The sequence below is a fragment of the Dipodomys merriami genome, unplaced genomic scaffold (genome assembly GCF_024711535.1).
Source record: "Dipodomys merriami isolate MVZ:Mamm:240054 unplaced genomic scaffold, mDipMer1.0.p SCAF_295, whole genome shotgun sequence".
In the NCBI taxonomy this organism is placed as follows: Eukaryota; Metazoa; Chordata; class Mammalia; order Rodentia; family Heteromyidae; genus Dipodomys; species Dipodomys merriami.
This window is the reverse complement of record NW_027204437.1, coordinates 512,675-522,886: the sequence shown is the minus strand read 5'-3', so window position 1 is coordinate 522,886 and position 10,212 is coordinate 512,675.

Below are 10,212 nucleotides of genomic sequence, written 5' to 3'. Positions count from 1 at the left end.
CGTAATATAGAAGCACACCAAAACTCTAGGTATATATTTTTCTGCATATGAGTATTTAGAATTGTGTGAATCTAGAGATTTAACCTACTTGCAAGTTAATAATGAACTTGTCACACATTAATGGATGCTAGACGATTTATGATGCTCTTGGGTCAGAGACAAAAAGGACTTAATTTTTACAGTAATAGTGAAAGCCAGTGAGATATGTGTGTATGTGTATATTTATGTATTTCAAGTGTATCTCCCATTCCTCAATGCCACTGAGTGAAATAAAGATAGCCATGTGAAGCCTATACAAACAATGTATTCTGAGTTTGAGCAACTGCGATCTTTATAATGAGCAATAGGCATGCCTGAACTTTACTCTGGAGGATGACAATAGCTTAGAAAAAGATTGCAAATATACTATGGAATATAGAACAGCTAGTATTCACTTGAAGATATGCAAACACTTGAGACTGCCATGGAATTTTTCTTTTTCTTTTGTTTCTTGAATGTTCCTAGCTACAAAGACCAATACATATTTCTCCTAATAAACGCATACCTCCCCTTAAAAATGAGGCATGACAACTTGTTGAGAATGCTTATTATTTTTCTTGTCCTAATCCCTCAATCCTATCTAGAGTACAATTCAACAAAAGAAATAGATGGAATTCAAATTTAACACATCTAGAAGCTTTTCTCTTAGGGCCATTTCTTAATATAGGGGTGGAAATAATTAAGGAAAAAAAATAGGCCCACAAATATATAGTATGAAGATATCCTATGTATTTTAACAGTAATAAAGAATTACATTTCTGTTTTTTAGTGTGTGAATATTTACAGAGTATGTACAAAGTGCCAACGTTTATGCCAGGGCCTATCATGGAATAGAACATAGCAAATTTTCTCTATATAGTTTGTATATTTATAGAATTCACCTGTCTGTCTTCTCTCCCATTTTGATAAACAGAGCACCTGTTTGATTGAAATACAATCATTATTTTTCTACCTTCAGGACTCCACACACTTTGTTATCTACTAAATATAGAAAAGATTCATGCATAACCCTCATCTTCAAGGAGCAATTCTCAGTATCCCAAGTAGCTTGTGTTTATCTCCCACCCCTTTCCTCCCAGCTGTCAATCTAGCTGAGTGATGGCTGAATTCTATAAGACAAGAAAGCTCAGATAATTCACAGGCATTCAGTTACTATCTAATGGAAACTTCTTCACTTGGATTATATTTTATCATCATCTTTGTCAGAACTTCAGCTTCCTTATTTGGAAAATGAGTTGTTCAGTTAACAGTGAGTAGATGAATCTTATTATTTAAAATTTCATTTAACTGAAATCGGAAGAATTAATTTTTCAGACACTCTTTACATATGAGATTCATTAGGCACATATAGCCAGTGGCTAATCTGTTAGACAATGCATATATAGAATATTTCCATTATCACAGATGTTTCTGTTAGAACTGTTTTAGAGCATGTTTTAGCTTGTTAAGGCATGGTCCATGTTCATAAACTATATATGCTCCGTAGGTGGTACTCAGACCGAAGATCCAACCAGAAAGGCTAGACACCCATGAAGTTAAGGTATAGGTATATATTGTTCTACATAGGCACACTTATTTGTGAGGAGGAAGAGGATCAAACAGTCAACGTCAGCAGAATCAACCTTCTCAACTCCAGGTAAAAATTTTAGCAGTTCTTTGAAGCTTTGCTTCTGTGATTGAAATTGACTGTGGTATTCTCAATGGTGATTTTGTTGGAAAATATAAATGTGTAATTATCATATTAGCTCAGTGAAGAATTAGGTTTTGTGCTTTGTAAATGTAATTTGGTATTTATACGTGAGTTTTCAATTTCTCCTGGTATCAATACACCAAAAATATCTTTATATGGTTTCTGAGTTGTTTCTTTCATTAATTTTGTTGTTCTTACAGCAGGCATTTTAGAAATTAGTGGAAAAGTTAAGACTTTCTTGTGTTATGCAATTCCATTATTTCTCCGTAAGTTTAATAAAAAATGAGAATCCAAGAACTATATGAAGAAATTGTATCTCCAATCACCCATTCACGTTCATGAATTACTGGAGCAAAGGGAACTGGCTCCCCAGAATCTCACCTTCAGAATTCAAGAATGAGGTGGGAATAAGACAAGGAAAGAGGGACATAGTAATTTGCACTGATGTTACTGTGCTGTCACAGTGAACAATCTTTTTGAATCCCACAGTTAGATTTTTTGTGGTTTTTATTAGTATGACAAAGATGACTGACTTTCCCATTTTTACAGTTTGAAGTGTGTGGGACACATTCCTTTATCTATGGAATCTTCCTTAAAATTGTGCATTATTCACTTTGTCTCAGTGCCTTTTCCATCCTTGTCGCAACTATGTATTTCTACACATGGAGTCGTTGGTTCATCATTTGTCTTTAAATGATTGAATTATGTGGATTTGGGAGGTTGTGTGATTTGCTTTAGAAGGAAGGTATTATGGGTAGGACCCTTTGGTTCATGTTGACATATCTTTGTGGAATTCTTATTAGGGTCCTTACTCATGGACTCGTGTGTAAGTAATTCTCCCCATATTCCAGTATACTCCAGTAGAGTGGGGCAATGCATTAGAAATTTAAAACATGCCTATAACTCTTTTAAAGTATACTTTTAAATATAATGATATAAATAAAAGCTTTTGTTTTTATTTTTTATTTCAATATTATTGTCAATGTGATGTACAGAGGGATTACAGTTACATAAGTAAGGTAGTGATAACATTTCTTATCTAACTTGTTACCCTATCCTTTATTTTTCTTCCTCTTTCCTTCACTCTCTCAATCCCTCCCAAGTTGAGCAAATCATTTCCAACGTATTGTTACATTTGATTTCCTTTAATTAAATGTTTGTGATGTTCCCATCCTGGAACTCCACAATGTAAACACTGGAACACCACGGTTAGACCACTCTGCCATGCATATATGCATATGCATATTTTCCTACAATTTGTTGTCATATATTTGTTTGATTATTCATTTGTTTATTGCCCAAACTGGAGCTTGAATCCAGGGCTTACACATTGTTCTCTGCTTTTTTTTGTCCTCAGCGCTAGCCACAGGCCCATTTCTGTCATTTTGGTGGTTAAATGGATTTTCCTCTGGGGGCTGGTTTTGAACCATGATACTCAATCTCATCCTTGTGAGTAGGTAAGATTACAGGTGTGAGCCTACTTTATAAGTTGACTTTTCATCTAATTATATCTTTCATATATTTCATATCCTTAGAAATTTCATACTATTCTAAGAACATCACTTATAATGATTACATGGGAGTCCAGTGCTTATAAATTCGAGAATTAATTAAACTGTCCCTATCACTGAAAATCTTTGTTGTCTCCAAAATATTAAATGCATCATTAAAGTTCTTTTGGATTTTTCATTCTAGTATTTATTTTTATAAATAGATAAGTATCTGCTAGCTGTTAGAAGGAACCAAATAGGAAATTTCTTGTTACATAATGATCCATCTTAACTTCGCTCATCTAAAACAATACGTTACTCCGCCCCATAAAGTTATTCTTTTCTCAGCATGCAGTTCCAGTTTTGTAACTTTTACATACCTTACCCACTATACTGCTTTTGTCGAAAATCCCTCTTGCTATCATCCAGTTTTTGTAAAAACATTTTCCATGGTATTTCATTAATAGGAAGGCATATTTAACTAATACCAACTCAATGTCATCATTTCCACAGGTATTAACATTGTACCCTGGATCAGAACTTGATTCTAACAACATTTTATTTAAATGGAAGAATCAGAGTATCAATCAGAAGTCTGAGGGTTCCCTTTTGAACAAATTTTATCATTCATTGCTTATTTTTGTTTTGGAATTTGAAGGTTAAAGATTACCAGCTCCCATATGCTCTGTTGTCACTGTATTTGATTCCAGTTCTCTAAATCATGTATATTCATTTTTCTAATTTTGGGAGGGGAAGGGAAACAACAAAATGCTGAAACAAGGATACAGGTTGACCAATTGTAACAATGAGAAGTACAATACACTATGTTGAAAACGAACTTCGCAACTTCAGGGTAGGGGGAAGGAGGAGTTGGGGAAGTAAGGAGGGAAGGGAATATAGGGGGAAAACAAAGGAGGGGGTAACAATGCTCGACAGGATATGTACTCATTACTGTACTGTAACTGTAACACTGTAACCCCTCTATACAATTTCTTTAAAATAAAAAATATTTTTAAAAGATTACCAGCTCATACTTCTACGGTTAACTTGCTATGCACCTTAAATGCTTCATATGGCTCAAAATGGGAAACCAAAAACAAAGCAACTTTCAATATATATATTTTTATTGTTGTAACATAGAGATGCCAAATCCAGTGCCAAGTACACAAGAACCCAGAGTACAGTCATTAACCTCTAGAATTCTGAGTTGTTTTCTTTGGCTGGAAATCTCTTAATTGAATTATGCAAAATATGAAGAAATGTCCTGAAAAATATTCATGGATAAAAACAGTTCTATAAGATCAGGAAAATTTGCACCAAGTCAAAAAGAGGAAAATAAGACAAGAAAAATTCTATTCCTGTTTATATAAAAACTAGGATTGGACATGGGTCTACCAATAGACTGAGGAAGAGAAACAATTATTTAAGTGAGTTGTTATTATAAATGTAATAATATAATGATATACATGGTAAAAATAGAACCTGAGGATGAGCCATGAACTCTGCCTGGGGAGTTCAAGAAAATCCTTATTGCTCAGTATCGTGATACATAGGAAGAGAGCAAACAAATATTCTGTAAAATGAAGAAAATCTTATGAAGTTCAGTAATCTCCAAATATTAGGATCAAGAAATGTAAAATATCAGGAACAAGGTAGCAGTGAATTGGAGAGTGAAGTTGGAGAGATTGAAATGACCATATTCCTTGGTATTATGGCACTTTCTTAATATGCACAGGGCCCTGGGTTCAATCCCCAGCACTAAAAAGGAAGGAAGGAAAGAGACCAAGAAAGAATTGCAAGGTGGGTCTGGCACCATCATAGAAGTTTTATTCTCTAGCCCTGGATTTCATACTGTTAATTACACATTATTACTTCATGGGAGATTTTAAAAGTACAGTTGCCCAAGTCTCAGCAATTTTTATATGCATGGGTACAGATGTATCAACTACAGCTGATATGACTTGGGGGCACCAGTAAAGCACCCAGGATAGACATATCAAGTTAGCACATATGAGTCTAGAACTTGAATAAAGGTCTGTGAGCCTTTATTTCTGCAAAAAATAAATGCACATGGTATGTTAGCCTAAGTATGGATATAGATTACTCTGAGTTTAAATGTACCAATATACCAGCTTTGCAACCCTTGGTAAATTACTTACCTCTTTTGAAGCCTCTGTTTCCTATTTTGGACATGGGAGCCAATGAGACTACAGTGCAAGAGTGTTCATAAAATGTTTTCTGGCTATGTATTTTTAAATTTATTATAACTACCATTAGTTGACTTGATTACATAGTGTGAATGTGCACCAGGTGCTGAGAAGCAAGGCCGAAGACTATGAAGTGTCCAGTCTTAGGTCTCTCAGGTACTTGATGTCATTCCTTACACTCCAAAATTTATGAAGTCAGAGTTGGACAATGGGCAGTTTTAGAACTTTTCTCTATGGAGCCTTAGCATTTTTCAGTATCAAAAGGTCTCTGGAAAGATGGAAAAATAAAATAGAGAAACCAGGGCTGGATGGTAGCTCAGTGGTAGAGTGCTTGCCTTGTATGCCTGAGGCCCTTGGTTCGATTCCTTTGGTTCCATTCCTCAGCAGAAAAAGCCGGAAGTGGGGCTGAAGTTCAAGTGGTAGAGTATTAGTCTACAGTTGTAGAGCTGAGGGACAGTGCACAGACGCAGAGTTCAGGCCTCACGACCGACAAAAAAAAAACACAAAAACAAAACAAAACAAAAACACAAACAGTCCATTTCAGATGGCTTACTGTTAGCCCTTTAGACCTATGATGACAAATTACCCATTACTGAATTGGTTTTAAACAACAAATTTATTTGTACATTCTGGAGCCTGGAGATACAAGATTTCAATGCCAACATAGTCAGGATTTTTTCTTCTTCTGTGTAATGCACTGTATTAACTATCAGAAGTAAAATCTATTTGGTTTTATTTAAATCCCATTCATGAAGGCTTGCCTCTATGACTTAATTACCATCCACATATAAACAAAGGCCCACTTCTGCCTCAAACTGTGATCGTCCTACTTCTGCCTCTCTTATCAACATGTGGCACTAGTTTGTTTTGGATATTGAGGTACCAGTATTCTAATTTTACCATACCAACAGCAAACCTTCTATAACTTCCAGTGTCTAGTTCATGAGTAGTTAGAATTATAAGCGTGTACCAGTACATCAAAATGAATTTTTCTAAAAAGGAATCTTTGTAGTTCTGCTAACAAAGAGATATTCAATAACTTCTCTTTAGTCTCCAATTCTGACTCTGGAACTTCTTTCTCATTTTTCTCCTCACTGAAGCTGGCAAGTTTGTGATAAACTTCAGTTTGTTAATGCTGTTAAAATATTCCTTTTTAGTCTACATTCTTCATGCCTCATGTTCCATAGCATAGTGATTTTCCTTATCAAAAATATTTGTCTCAGCCAGGAGAGGTGACTGATGCCTACAATCCTAGGTACTCAGGAGGCTGATATGTAAAACTTTAGTTGAAATCCAGCCAAATATTTTCTATCTAAAAGGAAACTGGGTGCCTCTTAGTAACATAAAAATCATAATTCCATATTTGTTATAATAATATCTAACAAATTTAAAGTTATTAATTTGATAATCGTAATAGAAACAAAGAATTAAACATGAATTCTCTAAGGAAATAAAAGTCATTCATTACAACCCTAATTTGTTTTGGGAGAGAGCTGAAATCTCCTTCAGAAAACATAACCAGGTGCCATTGTTACATTCTCCTTTCTGCCATTATCAAAGATGCTTCAGAGGAAACAGACCTAAATAGATATAAGTCCTGGAACATATCATAAATGCCAGCATTGAATGATAGCTCCATGGTAAGAAAGACAATCTTCACAAATTTTCACGCACCTGAACAACCCATCCTATTGCTTTGCTCTGAGCCTAGATGAGTTTTCCCATTTGTCCTTCTGTGGCACTGCTTCTGGGGCACATGTGTGTCTTTTCCTTTATTCAGCCGATATGGAGTCTTATTTCCCTTGTAAATATTCTGAGAAGATATTGCCAGGCCACAAAAACTATAGATAAAATTTTCATCCCATATTCTCCCCTTACAGTTCTCCTGTTTACTGAACAAAATGGAACAACGATTGCACAGTCATATAAACCAGAGTGAGCAGTATCACACTAGTCATAAAAACCAGAGAGGAACAAGTAGAGGAATCATTATCTGCATTTCACCAGTATAAATTGACCTACTGCTCCATTTGTTTAAGTGGGACAACTAATATATGTTTTGCTAGCTGCCAGTGGCTCACACCAGCAATCCTAGCTACTCAGGAGACTGAGATCTGAAGTTTGTGGATCAAAGTGAGCCCAGGATAGAAATTCCATGAGATTCTTACCTCCAATTAACTACCAAAAAGCTGGAAGTGTTACCGTGGCTCAAGTGGTAGCAAAGCAGCTCAGGGACAGCACACAGGCCCCAGAACTAGCCCCCACACACAAATACAGATGCTTCTACTTTTCCTGGCCATGTTCTTTTTTATAATGCTTCCTTTGGTGAAGATTTTGTAAGTCAAATAATCTTGATGCCAATTAATAGCTATGCTGTCTTGGGCTTGTCGTCCTCATCTTCATCTTCCTTGCCTGAACAATGAAGAAAATTCTTTACAAAACTGGTGCAGTAGGCTAATCCAGTCATAATGTAAGTGTGTGAAAGTGTAACCAGGTAAATTGAGGGGATGGGTTGGTAGAGAGAGAGAAGAATGATTAAATTGGTGACATTGATCAAGATGTACTCACAAAATCACATATTAAATTAAAACTCCTCAAAATAAAAACACTTTTTGCACGACTTATGTATAATTTCTTAAGTAGAGGAAAGTGTAACCAATCCATCAGTGCAATCCACACCTCTTAGGTATAGATTGCACGTAGCTGGGTTTTTTTTTTTTGTAAGAATACAGAACAGAGAAGAGTGGAACATATCATTTCCTGAATTAAACTGGTCAACTCTACCCCAAAGTTACCATCAATATTGATGCTGACATACACCCTTGATTTCATGCAATTAGAGCATATTTCCCCTCCATCCCTCAATCCTGGGTTTGAACTAAGGGCCAAGATTCTGTCCCAGAGCTTCCTCTCACCCACACTCCCTCAAAGCTAGTGCTCCAACATTTGAGCCACAGCTCCAATTCTGGCTCTTTCTGGTTAATTGGAGATGAGTCTCATGGGTTGTCCTGCCCAGGCTGACTTCGAATCATAATGCTCACATCTCAGGCTCAGAATATAGGTGTGAGCCACCAGTGCTCAGCTTGAGAACATACTTTTGCACTGTAATTCTCCTTCCTGAAACCTCACAGCCACAATCATAGGAGAAAAAATTCAGAGAGCCCCCAATTGAAGAACATTCTACAGAATGACTTGTCCCATACTCCTGAAAAAGGTGAAATGCCATCTCTTTCCCTTTGGTGAAAACAATAGATGTTAGCTTATTATGACAATATTAATAGATATTATTATATTGCTCACAATATGTATTCCCATCCCCATTGATACCAGGCTTTGTTGTATAACTTACTTTTACAAAGGACATGTGAGAAATGATGACAAGTGTCTTTTCTGAGCTTTAGTCCTGTGGCTTACATTTTTTTCTTCCACTGGGAACCACCAGCAGTCAGTAAATCCCAGAATGGACACCGTGCTGAGTGGCAGTGGACCTGGAAAAGGCTTGGTAGCATGAGAGAAAGTAATCAAAGTTGTAAACTATTGTGTCATTGTGGTTGGTTTCCCACGGTGAAATTAAGCTCACACTCAGGTCCAGTTCTGGGTAATCTAGGCCTCTTTCTCTCCACTCCCTCACACCCCTTCTCATTTTCTGGATATTTTCTCTTCTACCAGATTCTCCTCAGGTGACACCAGTTCCTGAGTCTCCTTATCCAAGAAACTGTTTTTAGGTTTAAACATTTCAACTTCCTATATTACATTTTTTAGGTGTTTCCTCACTTTTGTCTTTCTGGGGTTTTCAGCCAGAAGCTCCCAAGTGTGATAGATCCTGAGATAAAATCGTTCTGCTGGGGTTGGGAAGGTGGCTCAGTGGTAAAGTGATTGTTTTGCATGCATGAGGACCTAGGTTCAATTCTTCAGCACCACATAAGCAGAAAAAGCCAGAAGTGGCGCTGCAGCTCAAGTGGGAAAATGTTAGCCTTGAGCTGAAGAGCTGAGGGACAGTGGACATGCTCAGAGGTAAGGCCCCACAACCGACTCCGAAAAAAATCCCTCTGACACATCTCACTTGCTTGCTTTGACTCCCCTCATGTTGGTATACTAAGAGGCCAGAATAAGATGAAGCTCTAGAAACCTCTGTACAGAAAGAGAAACCAACCCATGGGAAGTGAGGGGCGTTTTAGAAGAGATTGTAGCTGAACACAGGCAGGAAGGCTCATGGCTTCAGCCTCAGCTGTCTTCTGAATCATTGCCCAGTTACCAGCTGTGAGTCTTTGCTCCAAAATCAATGTGGCGAATTCTGCATTTCTTATTGATTCATATACATACACAGACCTAATTAGGCATCCAGAATGACTTAAAATATAGATTTCCTAAATCAGAAAAATCTGTACCAGAGAAAATGGGCAGAAAGAACTTCATTTAATCAGGTTCAATTCATTTTTACATGCTTACTTTAACTGAAAGAACATCAAATTCACCCAGCTTTCACAAAATCAAAACATCCAAGCAACTACATTTTACAGGAAGTAAATATTCACAGCACAAATCTGAATTTCTGAAGAGTGGTACTCTCAGAAAATAAGGAATTCGGGTTCAGGACACATGGCAGACATTTCATTTCAGCATCAAGATTAAATTCATTAGCACAGGCTGCAGAAGTTGCTTACTCGGGCTGGGAAGGAGGCTCAGTGGTAGAGAGCTTGCCTTGCATGCCTGAGGCCCTGGGTTCGATTCCTCAGCACCACATAAGCAAAAAAGAAAAAATCCGGAAGTGGCACTGTGGCTCAAT